Genomic DNA, 16,408 nt, shown 5'->3' with positions numbered 1-16,408 from the left:
TGTGAAGTTCTGTACCAATTTCACTATACTGTCTCAATTGGCTTTGTTCCATCTTGTTCTGTTTTATTTTACTACCTTCAAAATAACAAAAAAAAATTTTAAAAAGAATAGAAAATGAGAAGAAACCTTTCTCTCATAGAAAATGAGAGAAACCTTGAATGAGCAATATAGAGAATTGGAAAGCATAAAACAAACTCCAAGAGATATCCAGGAAATTAAAAACTCCATTGAATGTAGGCAAAACCACTTGAATGAAGTTGAAGATAGACTCTCAGACCTTGAAGACAGGATTAGAGCTAGTGACCACAAAAGGAAAGATCTCTTAAAAATAACAAGGAACCAAGAAATAATATTTCAACAGCTACAAGACTATGCAAAGTAAAATAATTTAGGAGGATAGGTGTCAGTGAAAAAGCAGGGGCCAACACAAGTGACATAAAAAGCCTATTTACAGAAGTAATAGCAGAAAATTTCCCAAGCATGGGAAAAGGACCTGACATACAGATAACTGAGGCTCATAGGACTCCAGCCAGTCATAACCAAAATAAATCTACACCCAGACACATCAGAATCAAGATTCCAGAAATTCAGAACAAAACAGAATATTAAAAGCTGTTAGGAAAAGAAACAGATCACCTATAAAGGAAAATTCATCAGAATTGCAACAGACTTCTCAATACAATCATGAAATCAAGAAGAGTTGGAGTGAAGTATTTCAGGTCTTGAAAGAAAATAACTTCCAACCTAGATTGATATATCCTGCAAAGCTGTCATTCAAAATTAATGGACAAGCAAGATACTTCCATGACAATTAACAAATGAAAGAATTCATGACGACAAAATCAGTCCTACAGAAAATACTGAAGGACATTCTAAAAAGAGATAAAAATGACCATGGTTCCAGAAACAGTGGCAGGAGGAGATTACCATGCAGGGCAGGCAACTGAATGGAGGGGAAAAGTAGGGAGCCAATGGCAGGAAAATAGCAGTGCAGAGATGAGCCAGTGCATGTTGGCCATGACAATGGGTGTGGATGACCTCAATTTACCAATAGAGAGAAACACAGGCAGAGTGGATCTGTAGGTGGGATCCATCAGTATGCGGTATACAAGAAACATTTGACTGGGGGAAGTTCAGGGACTAGAGGATCAGAGGAGAGAGTATGGTGCTTTACACAATGGGAACCAAAGAAGCAGGATTGGCTTGCCTGTCAACTGTAGAATGGATGGTGGAAATGTGGTACTTTTATACAATGGAAAGCTACTCAGCTATAAAGAGGGATGGTCACAAGACTCTTGTGGGTAGGTGAATGCAGCTTGAGATCATGCTCATGGGTGAGATTGTTTGGACTCCCATGGGTACACACCATGTTGTCTCCCTAATGTAGAAAACTGAGGGAGTTAGTGGGATCCCAAATGTACAGTGAATGTTGTGGAGGTGAGAGGAAAAGGGGCATTTGACGGGGAAAGACATTAGCTACTGTTGATTTCCTATTGTCTTGCTTTGAAGTCCTGTGTTGTATTTACTGTTTGATTGGCTCTGTTCTGTATTATTTTGTTTGGTTTTAGTCTCTTTGAAGTAAGCAATACTTTTTTTAATTTAAAAAAAAATAGTACTTAGCTAGGGTTTTAGCTCCGTGGTATAATTGCCTACCTGGCAAGAGCAACATTGTGAATTCAATCCCCAGTTTAAAAAAAAAAAAGCACTGGAAGAATCAAATAGATAGAAAAAACTAAGAGGTAGAAGACCTATATTCTGAAAAACCACCAAACATTGATGAAATAAACTAAATTACACATAAATAATAAAGACACTTATAAAAGATTCATGTTTTAAGATTCATGTTATACTAGGAAAGAGCACAAATACTGTAATTTTGAGCAAGAGCAAAGCTGTAGAACAGTGTGGTACTACATAAACAGGATAGAGAATCTAGCAATAAGTTCATATGTACATAGGCAAGTGATTTTCTTTTTTTTCTTTTTTTTTTTTCTTTATCTTTTTCGTTCTTATCGGTACCAGGAATTGAACCCACGACTGCCTGCTTGCAAGGCAGGCACTTATGCCGCTGAGCTAAATCCCCAGCCCCGGCAAGTGATTTTCAACAGGGTACCAATAATATACAATAAGTGAGAAAACTGCATATCCATAAGTCAAAGAATGAAACTGGACATCTATTTTACACCATCTACAAAAATCAACTCAAAAATCTACTAAATGCCTGTTATGGCTTCTGTCTAGATGTTTCCCCCAGTTTCACACAGTCATGGGGGCAGGCTTCTAGAATTTGTGATTGATTCATGGTCCAATGCTGGGATTATGGGTGTGAGTGCTATATCCACCGTAGGGTGGTGTGGCCTACATACAATATAAAAAACGGAAAGAATCTTCTCTCATGCACCCCTGTTTTGCTCTTTTGCTTTTGTTGTCTTCCATCTACTATGAATGATTGCCTCTCTGCCACACCACCCTGCCTTGGAGCCAGCTAATTATATCTCTCTCTTTTTTTATTTTAAGCAGAATAAAACCCAACAATGCAAAGCAGAGCAAAGCCAATCAAAACAAAGCAATGAAAGTGGTACAGAACTTCAAAACAAGACAATAGGTCATCACGGGGCTGGGGATTTAGCTCAGCGGCATAAGCACCTGCCTTGCAAGCAGGCGGTCATGAGTTTGATCCCTGGTACCGATAAAAAGGAAAAAGACAAAAAAAAAAAAAAAAAAAAAAAAAAAAAAAACAAAGACAATAGGTCATCAACAATGGCTATCATAATATATCTTATTATCTTCACAATAATTGTCCATTCCCTCAGACATAGTAAATTTGAATAAAACAAAACAGAATAAAACCAATCAAAAATAGAGCATTGAACAAAACAAAACAATAAATCAGAACAAAACAAAACAGCAGGAACAATATTGGGTTTCAAAAATAAGACAAATCCTCCATATGTGCATATTGCATACTGTCATCCTCCCAATAGTTGCTCATATTACTGGTCTTACTCCTGCAAAGTCAATCAAACAACAGAAGCATTTAGTTGTTTCTGTACCTCAGTTGCTATCAACTCAGCCTGTCCTTCAAATCAGCTGGCTGTTTAGGATTGGGGGAGCAGTGAGTCTTGAGTCTCAGCCCACACACCAGTCAGCTCACAGAAAAATGAACTGGCTTCTCTCTTCCTGGGCCATGCCTGGTTTGCACAGCTTAGGGGAAGACCAAACTAGCATCTTGATGTGCTGCTTTCTGGCCCAGCATGGATTCTGCTCACTCACTGGAAACACAGACTAGCTTCTCTCTTCTGTGGTCTGCATGGCTCATGGGAAAGGCAATTTCAGCCATCTGATTATGGACTCAAATCTCCATAACCTGAGAGCTAAATAAACCTTTCCTTCCTTAATTTGGAGTGTTGAATATTTTGTCTCAGCAACAAGAGAAAAGTAATCAACACAATACCTAAACACAAGACTCAAAATTATGAAACTCTCAGAAGAAAGCAAAAGGTAAAAGTTTCTTGACACTGGTCTCAGCAATGATTTTAGGGATTTGACACCAACACACAAGCAACAAAATAAAAACAAATAATTGAATTTACACCAAACTAAAAATTTTCTACGCATCAGAGGAAACAAAAGAGTGAAAAGGCAGACAAAAATGTGGGACAAAATATATAAGGAGCTCTAACATAATTTTAAAAATCTAATAACTCCATTGAAGATTAACCTAACAACTTGAATAAAATTTCTCTGAAGGAGACACACAAATGCCCAACAGATATATAAAAAATTATTCAGTGTCACTAATCATTAGGAAAATGCAAATAAAAATAACTTTCTAGCTTTTCTAAAGGAAAATACATACACTCTGAACTCCGGGTTCCATGCCATAAGACCTAACTCAACCTTAAAAGAAGACAGTGGCTAAAAGAGGTACAGGACATTCTATGACAGCAGGGAGATTCTATATATAGCATCCTTAACATATAATCTGGTCCTTGGTAAAACTATGGTACAGTTCATCGGGTTCTTCCAGCAATTTTCAGGCATTTTTTGAATACCGACCCTTTTCTCAAAAGCCTTTCTATACTGGGAAGAGACACACATGTACTCAAACATACACACACACACACACACACACACACACACACACAGATATGCACATACATATGAAAATTTATACAAAAAATTTTATATGTTAAAGCAAGCATTGAAAATCACAGCAATAAGACAATAAGAAATTACCTAAATTTTCTAAATGTTTATGTGTCTATTAATTTATTATTCTGCCAAATATGCTGGTATTTATATTCATGCTATTTACGCTAAAGGGTTTTTTGAATGACCTTAAAACTGACCTCTGTGTCATACACAAAATGCCTAGTTAGTTGACATTAGGTGACTAACAGCTAGTGTATAACATTAAATATCAGTCATGTACTGACACAAATGCAAGAGAATTCTGAATGAAATTTTTATCTTAAAAGCAATTCTCCCCCAAAAATCTTACTTCTACTACTTTATAATAAACATGCAAGTAAGAAGTAATTATATTTTATTGACTGTTTTCCTTTGATATTTAAGTTTTCTTCAAAGCTATTTCAGACACTTAGAAAATTATCAAATTGTGCTGAGAAGTAAAAATAGTAAAAGCAATTTTAAACTCACAGATCATATGTGGTATTGGGGCACCCTACTGAAACATGAGACAGTCCTGCACAATGGTAATCCCAGCACTGCAGGAGGCTGAAGCAGGAAGCCTGCAAGTTCCAGTCCAGCTTGAGTAATTTAGCAATTTAGTGAGATCTTGTCTCAAAAAAAAAAAAAAATTAAAAGGGTTTGCAATGTAACTCAGTGCAATGGGCCTTGGTTGAATTCTCCAGTTGTGAGGGGATTGGGGGAAAATTAGTCTCTTCTCACTGTGAAGCATTGGTGGAACAAATCTTTATCACCAGCACCCAGCACACGTCCAGTCTCCACTATACCCACATACTGGCAGTCTCTTGACTGCTACAGCAAACACATTTTCAACAACACGCTGCAGGATTAGCAATAGAATATACAAGTAGGCCCACTCCTCACCAAGCTCTTGCAGGGACACTGAAGCTCATTCCAGAAAGGACATCACCCTTGGGCTTCCACAAAGATGAGATTGCTCTTCTACACTAAAGGAAATTGTCCAAAATTTTCAAACATTAAGTTTAGGTAAATCGGTGTTACTAAGAAGTTCCAGAAAATATAGTTGAATCTCCTTCAGAAAACAGTGATACTAGCTAAAAATCGAAGTTTACATTCCATCTTCAAAATGAGATACTCGCAAGAATGCCAAAAATTCAGCACACCCTTCTCAAGTAACAGTCCTATTCTTGAGGGAGACTGGAGATTGAGAGTTGTGGAATTTTCCACCCATATATCCTTTTATTTTCAGTCTTCTTTCCCCCAAAGTGTCAATTGGCTTCTCTCACAGTCACAGCTGTACAAGTCACAGGACTTTTTTTAAATTGGCATAAGGCATATACATTATTCATCAATTCGGTTTCATCTGAAGTGAATCCAATAAAGAAGCACTTTTGTTTTCCAATGAAATATTTAAAACTGTTTTTTCCCCACAAGAGACTAAGCAGAAAACTCGATCCATAATCTATGTAAGTACAAAACAATTTGCCTTATCAATGCATGCGTGAATTGGACTTTATTAAAATGTAGGCCTGTTTTTTTCCTTTTACACTTCATAGTACTCATGCATAAATACGTAACAAATTCAGTGTTATTTTTTCATTTGTGGAGTCTTATGTACCCAAATATCAAGAACATTCTGTGCTTTTTCCTGGCAAATACTGACTTAAAAGGACACTTTATTGACATTTGTGCTACATCCTTGATAGAAAGCATGTACATATTGCAGAATTTGTTTTCTACCGATTGTAAATACAGTGAAGCAGAAAATTCAAGTGGTTGTTTGAAGTAATTACCTTGCCTGTGGGTTATTGATTGAAGGACCCAGGTTCAGGTCATCCTGACTCTCACTTAGCAGGTTCTTCTGTCACTAATAAAAAAAAAATTATGCCAAGCTCAACACACGCACACCTTCATATTCCAGAGAATCCAGCTCTGATAACAAAAGGGAAAGGATGTTAATATTAACACTAAGATGATGTTAGCTTTTGCTCTAACCACAGAGATTAATGTATCTGACACCAAGATAATCCTGTTCTCTTCCACAAGAGTTCACCACCCTCTACTCTGAAAATAGTTGTAGAAGATACAGAGTAGCCGGAAGAAATAGCCACCTGTCCCCACCTACCCCAAGTCCACGTATTTCACCCAACTCTCCACAACTGAAGAAATAAGTCCTTAAATAGTCATGATCAACTACAACTCAAAACCCTGAGCCAGTAAAGAATCATGTGAAATTAATGCCCCCAACATGAAGATAAAAGTTACTTTATAAAAGGGATAAGCATGGCTTTACAGGCAAACCAAACTTTCTCAGCACCCCACAAGCATCTTAGGAGCCAGTACTCTCTCATCATGCATAATCATGTTGCTAGAGTCAGAAGCAAAGTATGGGAGCTCTGCCTGCAGGCAAGTGGAGACAGGGCGCAGTGGAGAGCGGGTGTGTGAGGCAGTGACGAGATGAACATGCCTCCCTGCTGAATTCATAGGGAAGATGCAGTCACTCGTGTGAGACTTAACCCCTTCGAGTGGAAATAGGCGCACATGTAAACAACTGTGTCTATTTCTTTCATTATTCGTCCATTCTACATGGTTTGAAATTTTCTTTTATCCCAACTCGGGTTTGTTTCAAAGCTGGTAATGTACCTTATAACATGCTTTCACATACAGAAAGGTACAAATTTCAAAATCTTTCATTGTTTTTGAAAAACTCATTGATTCTGAGTCAAGGAATTTATGTTTGCAATGATTCCCTTCTGAACTGCACCAAAGAGTAGCACTAAGCTCACAGCTAGGCATCTTGAACAACAGATGGGGAGGCTTTCTGGGACTTCATACTTCAAAGGTGCTGAGGAGGGGGCGACTCACACCACCTGTGGAAAGCACCCTCCACCTAAACACACACAACGCCTGGGGACCAACTTCAGCACCGTGCCTGTCCCCTGAGTCCCCTGAGGCTGGGTTCGCAGCTGCAGGTACGAAGGCTTTGATGTTTACCTGGTAATGTTACCCACTGTCCCTGCACCATTCCAGGTTGCGTTCAGGTTCATTTCAACCTGGATTGATCTGGATAAATACGCTGGGGTAAATAGCTGGGGTGAGCTCCCGACCTCCTATTCCTTAGAGGAGGACTTTGTCTCACCTGTGACATAAGGGTTTGTAAAACAAATATTTTAAGAAGTAATGTGGAAGAAGGGAGGAGGTCAAAGGAAGGAGTAGTTACTTAGCTTCCCTGTTCTCCCCCCAGTAAGTAGAAACATTTTAAAAGATTAGTACATTTTATGTTTATATATAAATAAGATAGTGATACATTACATTTATTTATCCCTGGGGTTAAGTAGCAGAGAAGAGTAGAACAGGGCCAGAGAGAATAGCCCAGATCCATAAGATAAAGATAGAACATGGTAAACTCCTAAATGTATAGGACTAGAGTGAACCCCAAGCTGAACAGCTCACCCTAATTGCTTGTGATGTAAGAAACTGATGTTCAAAGAGATAAGAATCTTTACCAAAAAGCAAAGAATTGAACAACTAGTTATTATACGAAAATAATCATGATAAACATTCTAATAAAAAATACAAAGAATATTTACTGGCATTTGCTTGCCTGAAGCAAGTTACTTAACCTCTCTGGGTCTCAATTTCATTGGGTAGAAAATTCAGATACTGGAAACTGTCTCATAGGGTTGCTAAGAAAATCTAATCTCTTAGTACTTATAAAGAACCTTTAAAAAAAACTGAAAAGTGTTTGCTAGATATCAGCTATCATATTATTATTATTAACATTACTATTGATAATTTAGAAAAATTTTTTCTCAAATAATTGAGCTGTGGCTAATGCACTGGAAGACTCAACTCCCTGTACACCAGCATGTCACAGTGACACATAGATCTGTTAGGAAAGACAGAGTGGACACAGCTCAGCTTTCACTCAGGGCCAAACAAAGGAGGCAGCTGGGGAGAAGCCTCACTTCCCCAATTAAGAGTCTATCATTTTTGAAAATACTAAAGCATCAATTTTCATGTCACACTAAAGAACTCCAAGAATGAAATTTAAGCTCAACATTTCTCAAATCCCAGTTTTTGTCTTTTGGGAGCCTGGACTCTCACTTGGTAGTTTCTAAATCTGGTGTAAATAACTATTCACCTGAATTGCTCTCAAAATTAAAACTACTTGAAAAACTTTTGAGTTACAAAAGTTACAGAGAATCATATATTCTTTAAAAGCAGAGTCATTATAATTATAAAACTTTTTCTTATCTTGAAATCACTGGAGGGGTAAAAAAAAAAAAAAAAGAAGTCATTCCTGATTTCTTCCAAGAATTTTGTACTGACCACAGAAATGAAATCCATTACCAGAATATTCATAAAAAATGTGCTCAAAAAAATGAGCCCTGAGCTGAGAACTGGAGGTTGGGGGTCCAGCCCTCCTTCCTTTCTCATAGGCACTTCTCGGGGTTCTGGGCACATCATTTAAACTTCCTGGCACCCAGTTTCCTTGCCTATAAATCGCTGGGTGCTTTAAAGGAGCTCTCCCCTCTAATTCCATAACCCTCAAGTCATGTATATGGTTGGATGAATCTGTGAGTCATTAAAACTTAGTACATTTTAGAAAACTGTTTGATAAAATATGTCATAAGCAACTCAAGAGATTCAAGGACTAAATCCCAAAACATTGCACAACCATGCTGAGGCAAAGACTTCAAACCTAAGAAGAACATCTTGGCACTGTCTCACCCTTCTGCAAGGGAGTAAACCCACGGTCACACTTCTTTTCACATCTTTCATTGACTTTTGGGAGCACTTAACAAATGGAAAAGGGTACAGCACCTTGCAAAATTAAATGAAAGCATAAAAGGATGCTACGTTTCTACATTTTCAGCCTCAAAATACTATGAGGTTTTTTTGGTTTTTGTTTTTTGTTTTAGCATTCCTTTCCCACAAATCAAAGTAACAACTTCATCAATTAATTTGGGCCCAGGAATTATTGTAACCATTTTGCAAGTGATGTCTGGGAGGCAAAATAATAAAGTAGCCTACTTTCATTAGGGCTGATGTTTCACACACTTGGACCCTCTGAGTTTGACCCAGCCTCAGAATGACCAGCACACTACTGTTTGTGTGCAAAATGAAAGCCGAGGTAGCCCTCCAATGCCTGCCTCAACTCCCTGTCAAGAACAGAAAGCTCACCAGGTACTGGAGTGCACGTCTGTAATCACAGTACTCTGGGAAGCTAAGGGTCACAAGTCCCAGCCCAGCCAGTGTAATTAATGAGGTAGCCAAAGTGTCTCAAAACTTAAAAAAAAAAAAAAGATTCTAAAGGGCTGGAATGTGTCTCATGGAAAGTTCTGAATTAAATCTTCAATACCAGGAAAAAAAAAATCAGAAAGTTCTCCTCCCACTCATCACTCCCTGGACACTCCTGGAGGACAAAATTGAAGTAGTTCCTTCCTTTTAAAGACCTATGGAAAAATAAAGTTTCCAGATAGAAACAATGGACTTACTGGTGACTGAATTAGCCCCTGCTTCTCACGCTTTGTGACTTTTAACCATAGATGTTTTTCCTGTAATTTAGTAGCTGCTTTGAGAGAGCTGTCCAGAGCACTTTTACCAGGGCTATTTTTTCAATCTAAAATTTTGGTAAACACTTAGTTTATTTAAAAAGGGAAAGAGGAGGAAATCATATCTTAGAGAGAAAAATCTTACAAGATGCTAACATTTTGTATATGTAAGGTTAATTAGGAGGATTTGAGAACTATAACCCTCTCCATTGTGACTGAGAAATGACTAATTTCAAGTCACAAATATAGGTTTCTGAAAACAAAGTGTATTTTACATAAGTGATTTCGCAGCCCTGTTGGTGGAAAAAAAGGCCACAAAGCATTTGGGGCGACTGCTCTGGGTCTGGTGGTAACTGGAATCCAGTAGACTCACTGGGCTGAGCAGGGAAAGATCACACAGAGACTAGCATCAATAAAAACACGCCTGTGTTTGCATAATATTCATGCTTCTACCCTCACAGTGGCTGCATCTCATTTAGTCTCCAAACCAAACAGCATAGGCAGCTACTCCCTGTGGTACACACAGGACATTGTTCCTTTTGCCAGTTTATGGAGCACTGTTGTTTTTCTTCTGATGATTGAAGCAAAATGAGCACAGCTCTGAATCTGGGGCTCCCTTTTCATTTCATTTAGAACGGAAGGTAGCAGCAGCCTTATGTACCCATTAACCTACTGCCAATCCACAAATACTGACACGATATAATGGATAATCCACTCTATTAGACAACTAACAGGCCCTAAACCCAAGCAAGACAGAGTCTAAGTTCCTAAAAGGTTAAATCAAGTGAGTAGCTGCTGTGATGGGACTGTAGGGAGGGAAATGACAGATCCTCAAATTACTGTTAAGAATCAAAGTTTGTTTTCAGTGTACCTAATGCTCAATAACATAGTTTAAAAATTGGGAACTATATTTCTCTTGAAATTTTCTGCACCTTACTATGGCACTTAAAATAATTTAAAAATAAAAGTAGATGTACTTTGAAAATTCCAAAAATAGTTGATTATTAAATCAAAGAAATAAGAAGTTATTTCATGAAGGATCAGTAGAGATGTGTCTTGAATATTTGTATATGTAAAATATCTACTTCATAATTTAAAATGGCAATTTTACAAATACTACTTTACTTCTTAAGATGAAACAAAGGTAGCCCCTCCATGCAAGAAGCTCCTCATGAGCAAGGGTAAGGTCCAGAAGCCCCAGGCAATTTTCCTGCACACAACAGAGGTTAGTGAACATTTACTATGCTCCAGGTATGAAGCAGAGGATTCTGAAGCTCAGATACGTCACACTGTCTGGAAGAAAGGTCAGCATAGATGACTCAGAAATTATGCCTCGGATGTTATTAGGAGAAAAACATTGGAGGTTACACTAGCACCATTTTGAAAGATTCTTAAAACAAAGCTATGGTTCAGTATTTAATTTAGAGATAACACAGTATTACTGAAGAATTGGCCCTTGGAACAATATGATCAAGGTTGAGATTATGATCCATTTACAATTTAGAGAATCTACTTAAGAGGAAGAAGAAATGAGAAAGATTGATTAGATAATGAAGAAGGATCAGGTAGGAGATCATTGGAACCATGAGAGGAAATCTGCAAAAATATGGTAGGGATATTTGGTAACACTAGAGAAAAATTAAAGAGAATGAAACAAAAGGACTTAGCTAAAACAGACAGTGTAAGACAATGAATTGTTTGAGAAAGAAGAAAATCTTTGATATGGGTCATGTGGATTCTGAGATGCAACAGGATGCTCAGGGAGCTTGGGTTTAGCAGGCAGGTGGACACTAGGGGCTGAGGTCTCAGGTCACAGTGAGAAAGATATGTGTTGGGGCTGCCTGCACAGCGTGACTCTTAATTCCATGGGATTGAACAAGGCATCTAAGACAGCAAGTGAAATATGGGCACAGAAGAGGGAAGAAAAAAACACTCTTAGGGAACACTTAATATTTATAGGGTAAAGCAGAAAGAGAACACAGGAAGATGACAGAGAATCTGCAAAAAAAAAAGAGTACCAGGGAGCACAAAAGGAGGAAAATGTTTAAAGGGGAAGGAAGCAGGATTCTAAGGGGAAGTCAGGGAGGTATAGACTGAGAGGAGCTGAGCTAGTGTATCCAGGGCTTGGGAGGTCACGGGCAACCTTTGAAAAACAAACTTTAGTGGGGCTGAGGACAAAAAGTCAGCAAACATGAGAACAAAGGGTGAGCAGCTAGACAGCGAAGAGACAGACTTCAGAAAGTGTGATGGAGAGACACAGGTTAATAATGAGAAATTCAGCAAAACAATCAGATGTGCAGTTAGAGATTCACACAATAAGGAGAGTCGGCCCTCAGAGATAAATTGGAAAGCAGAAAGCATTAGGAGGAGGAGTGAATATACAAAGAATCCCTAGACCGCTTTACCTACCCCTATAGGGACAAATCACTTCTCCTGGGATGATTCATACATTTCTATCTCTTGCCCTAACCTCTTTCAGAGCTCATGGCTATACATAAAATGACCTACTAGACAATTCCAGCAGTTTCTGAAAGGGACTTCCCATTCAACCTGCCCAACCGAGGAGGCTAGAGAACCTCTCTGGAAAGATCACCACACATGTGAGGAGTCCTTAGTGGGATTAAACCAGAAGATAGTTCACTTGTGAGTAAAAGCACTGAAAGACAGAATCCTGGGTGAATGTGAAGGGCCAGATTACATTCACTAAATTGCACATCTGCAAATTTAACTCAGAAAAACAATCGTACATTTTCCCTAGTTGTTGGCCCTGTTTTACCCAACAAGGACCTATTGCTAACAAATCACACTGAATTTAGGGTTAGAGTATATATCATACTGAGTAGTCATTTCCTTCTACCCAGATATTTCCATTTACTTTTTAAATTAATTCCTATCCATGGGTTGGTTGCCTTCCTTCTGGGATGCCACTTAAAGGTTAAGAGAGTCCATGGCTAGCTCTAACTTTATCTATCTTTCAGCTCAGGCTTCTTGCACACCTTCCGAGCAACTCAATCCAACAAAAATGTCTCCAACTGAGTAGCTTCCCAGAGCTGCTGAGTCAACAAGCTCTACTAGGAGGCTATGGAAACACCACATTGGCCCTCAAATGATATGTGTCATCCACTTGTGAGCACATTTCATGCTGGACTTCTAAAGAGTTCAATCAGGAATCGCTGGACTGTGTGTTCCTAACCTTCCACTTCACATGACTGGTTATACTTGGTGAGAGTTATCAGCTACAAAAGCAAACAAACTCAGTGCTACAATAATAAACAATCTTCTGAAGAGCAAATGAAGTACCCAACACTGGTAAATCGATTATCACACTAAAGACAGTGAACTGCAATCTGGGCATGACTTTTGATAAGGAGGCATACTGTAACTCCAGTTTAGGATGAGAACTAAACCTAGAGGCAGGGTTGATATAGACTATTGAGGGTAAAGACTGGGGAGCTGACTGAGGTCTGTTGAAATACTTGAACTGACCTGAACCAAGGTAATGACGGTAGGAATAGAGATGGAATCAATAACAGAGTCAAAGTGGACAAAATAATGACACAGACTTGATCCAGATTAGTGGAAGGAAAACACAATGTACAGACAAATATAAGAGATATTACACTTTCTAGCCTTAGATTACCTGAGTGATGCCATCAGTATTTATTTTTGTTTGTTTGTACCGGGGATCAAACTCATGACCTCATGTTTGCTAAGCAGGCATTTATGCTGCTGAGCTAAACCTCCAGCCCATTATGAGTGTTATTTAGCAACCAGGAGAAATAGCTCATGTGTAGAAGGAGACAGTGAGCTTACATTTCTTAGATATAAGTGTTTGAAACTGTCAGGAGATGTCCATGGAGAAGGTCCCAGCAGCTAATTAGAAAATAATATCTGACAGTATAGACTTTGATTTTAATTCCTGTCTGCCACAAAGATTGAGTGGCTTAGATGAGATCTAGATACTTAAATTTCTGGGCCTTCTACTTTCTATATCTGAAAAATGAAACTATTAATTACATTGCAGGATTTTGTGAGTATTAAATAAGATCATGTATGAAAAGCTTATTGTCTGCCACACGGTAATTTTAAAAATAATAGTCAAAAACAAAAACTATCCTTGACCCACTGTATTAATCTCTCCCCATTTCATCTTTTGACTCCTTCAGCTCACCTCTGTACAGCCACCAAAGAGATCTTTGCTGTAACAGAGACCACATCCCCATCACATCTCTGCTTAAAACTTCAAGGTAGTCCTCTAAACCACAGTCCATATGATTTGGGTTTCCTCCTCCCTGACATGCTAGACTTACTAAGCCATGGGACCTTTATATTTACTGTTCACTCCCCTTGAATTGTTATTCCCCAGATGTCTCAAAGTTGTTTTTTGTTTTTTCTTCCTTCTGCTGTTTGTTCATACGACATCATCTCATAGAAGGCTTTGATGATCCTTTCTTCATCCACTCAGACACCCTCTATCCTGTTATTCCACTGTTACCTTATCCACTGAACAGTGCTATGTGAAATGCATGCACATTTGCATTCTTTTCTCTGTTACACTCACTTCGGCTAGAATGTCAGTCTCTCCATAGCACGTTTGTTACCCCTCTACTCTCAGGTATGACATAAAGTGGGTACTCTGGAAGAGCTGAAGGAATGAATGAACTTACATGGAAGCACTGTAAGCTCTTAAATATGAACTGTATTTCTTCCCCAGTAAATGAAACAATCTGACTCAGAAATCTAATTCCATCATGTTGCCCTGCTGTAACCAGAGGCTGTCACTCTCTGGCCTCCACTGTCCTTCTCATTATAAAAAAGCAAAAACTATACTCTCTTACTGAACTCTGGCAAATGCCTGGAGTTTAAAAGAGGAACATACTCTCCTTAACTCTTCAACCCATCATAAAGATGATAGGTATAGGTGAAAAGGGCATAATTGAAATCCCTAATGTCACATCAAACCACTGCACTATGAATCCCCACATGGCCCTGAAACAATAGTGTATCAGAATTTCCGTAAAACTACAATGATAATATTAATCCCAGGATCATAATTCAGCGTGGTAGTTCCTGAAATATTATGAAAAACAAAGCCACTCCCCAAATGGATTAATAACCAAAGAGAAGGCACCATGCCATCTACCAGAGAATGAACAGCACCTGAGTTCCAGGCTCCTAGCTTCCCTCACTCCCTGAACACCACCAGTCAATGTCCCTCTGGTATGCAGGAGCCCACTTGTAGGAGGCTTACTCCCAAACAAAGTTTTTGATACATACACAACTGAACTGCAGAGAATAGCTGAGTCTTGAGTCTCATATTAGGCCCAGCAAATGGAAGCTGTCCTTGTAAGTATACGGATAATGGCTCATCTCAGGACCAATGTCCTGAAACTTTGTAAAACTTTGTAGAAACTTTGTAAAAACAAAAGCATTGTAATATCTCTTCATGTCTGGCACAGGGATTAAGAGAATGGATTTTTCACTTAAGAAGCCCCAAGTTATTTTGATTTTGTCACTCAATAGTTGTGTAACCTTAGGCAAGTTATTATAAACTCTCAAGGACTTTAGTTTTTAATTTCTTAAATGAGGATAATAATCCTACCTTTAGAAGACTGTGGGAAGGAAAAGAGATAAAGTAATAAGCTAAACATATTCAATGAATGCTATGCTTAATATGAATCAACAGTCATTAAGAATGGATAGTCAGTAACAACTAAATCTAAATTATTTCTTTTTAACTTATCTGGAATTAGGGGCTGAGGATTTAGTTCAGTGGCATAAGGGCCTGCCTGGCAAGCACAAGGTCATAAGTTTGATCCCCAGTACCACCAAAAAAAAATTTACCTAGAATCAAATTGTCAGGCATTTCCTTGCAGCCAGATATTTTGCCAGGTGCTGGGGTTATAACAGAACCACAGGAGATCAATCCCAATTCTCATTCAATTGACAAACAGGCAATTTCAGTGTGGAAAACTAAGAGACAGAGTAGGGACAGATGAGAGTACATAGAGCGCTCCTAGAAGGGATGTCAAACATAGGCCAGGACATCAGGATGTACTCTTGGAAAAAGTGATGCTTAAACAATGTACCAAGGATATTTTCCAAAGGGTGAGAAGTATGGAGAAAAATAAATCCTACATAGAAGAAATACTATTTACAGATGCACACAAACAGAGGGCAAAGTATTCTCAAGTTGTTACAAACAGCTTTGAACAAGCAAAGAAGGGTATTTCTAAGATTTTGTCAAAGATCTACTTTCATCTAAGAGCCGACAAGAATGTGGGAAATTTTTGAGCCCAAAGTGTGGCATTTTTACATTAATGTCTGGCATTAGCTCAGCGGCATAAGCACCTGCCTTGCAAGCAGGCGGTTGTGAGTTCGATCCCCAGTACCGATAAAAAAGGAAAAAGACAAAAAAGAGTTGACTAAGTTAAATTTCTAAGAGTTGATTTCTAAGTTAACTAAGAGTTGATCAACCCAATTGCATTGTGAAAAACAGATTAAGCAAGAAAACCAACTGAGTCTATGAATTGAGGAACACAAGGATGTGGAGTAGTGGACATATTCTAGAGATGTTTAGAAGGGACAATGACAGAACTTGGCCACTGGCAAATGCGAGAAGGAGAAGGTGAACACGAGTTTAAATGACAGTGCTTTTCACTGACTTAGAAAGCATG

At 38.4% G+C, this 16,408-nt stretch overlaps 1 long non-coding RNA gene across 1 annotated transcript in view; it reads right to left on the bottom strand.

Annotated features, from left to right (window-relative positions):
- The window catches only part of LOC134477286 (uncharacterized), a 271,829-nt gene that overhangs the window by 237,804 nt on the left and 17,617 nt on the right, over positions 1–16,408 (bottom strand). Inside the window, exon 2 of the long non-coding RNA XR_010049227.1 lies at positions 5,967–6,040. This is a non-coding gene — a long non-coding RNA (uncharacterized LOC134477286). The remainder of the gene's footprint in view (positions 1–5,966; positions 6,041–16,408) is intronic.

The sequence above is a fragment of the Cavia porcellus genome, unplaced genomic scaffold, assembly GCF_034190915.1.
Source record: "Cavia porcellus strain 051 isolate PalLab524CR breed Dunkin Hartley unplaced genomic scaffold, mCavPor4.1 scaffold_8, whole genome shotgun sequence".
In the NCBI taxonomy this organism is placed as follows: Eukaryota; Metazoa; Chordata; class Mammalia; order Rodentia; family Caviidae; genus Cavia; species Cavia porcellus.
The sequence above is the reverse complement of the archived record's forward strand: the minus strand, read 5'-3'. Positions and strand labels throughout refer to the sequence as shown.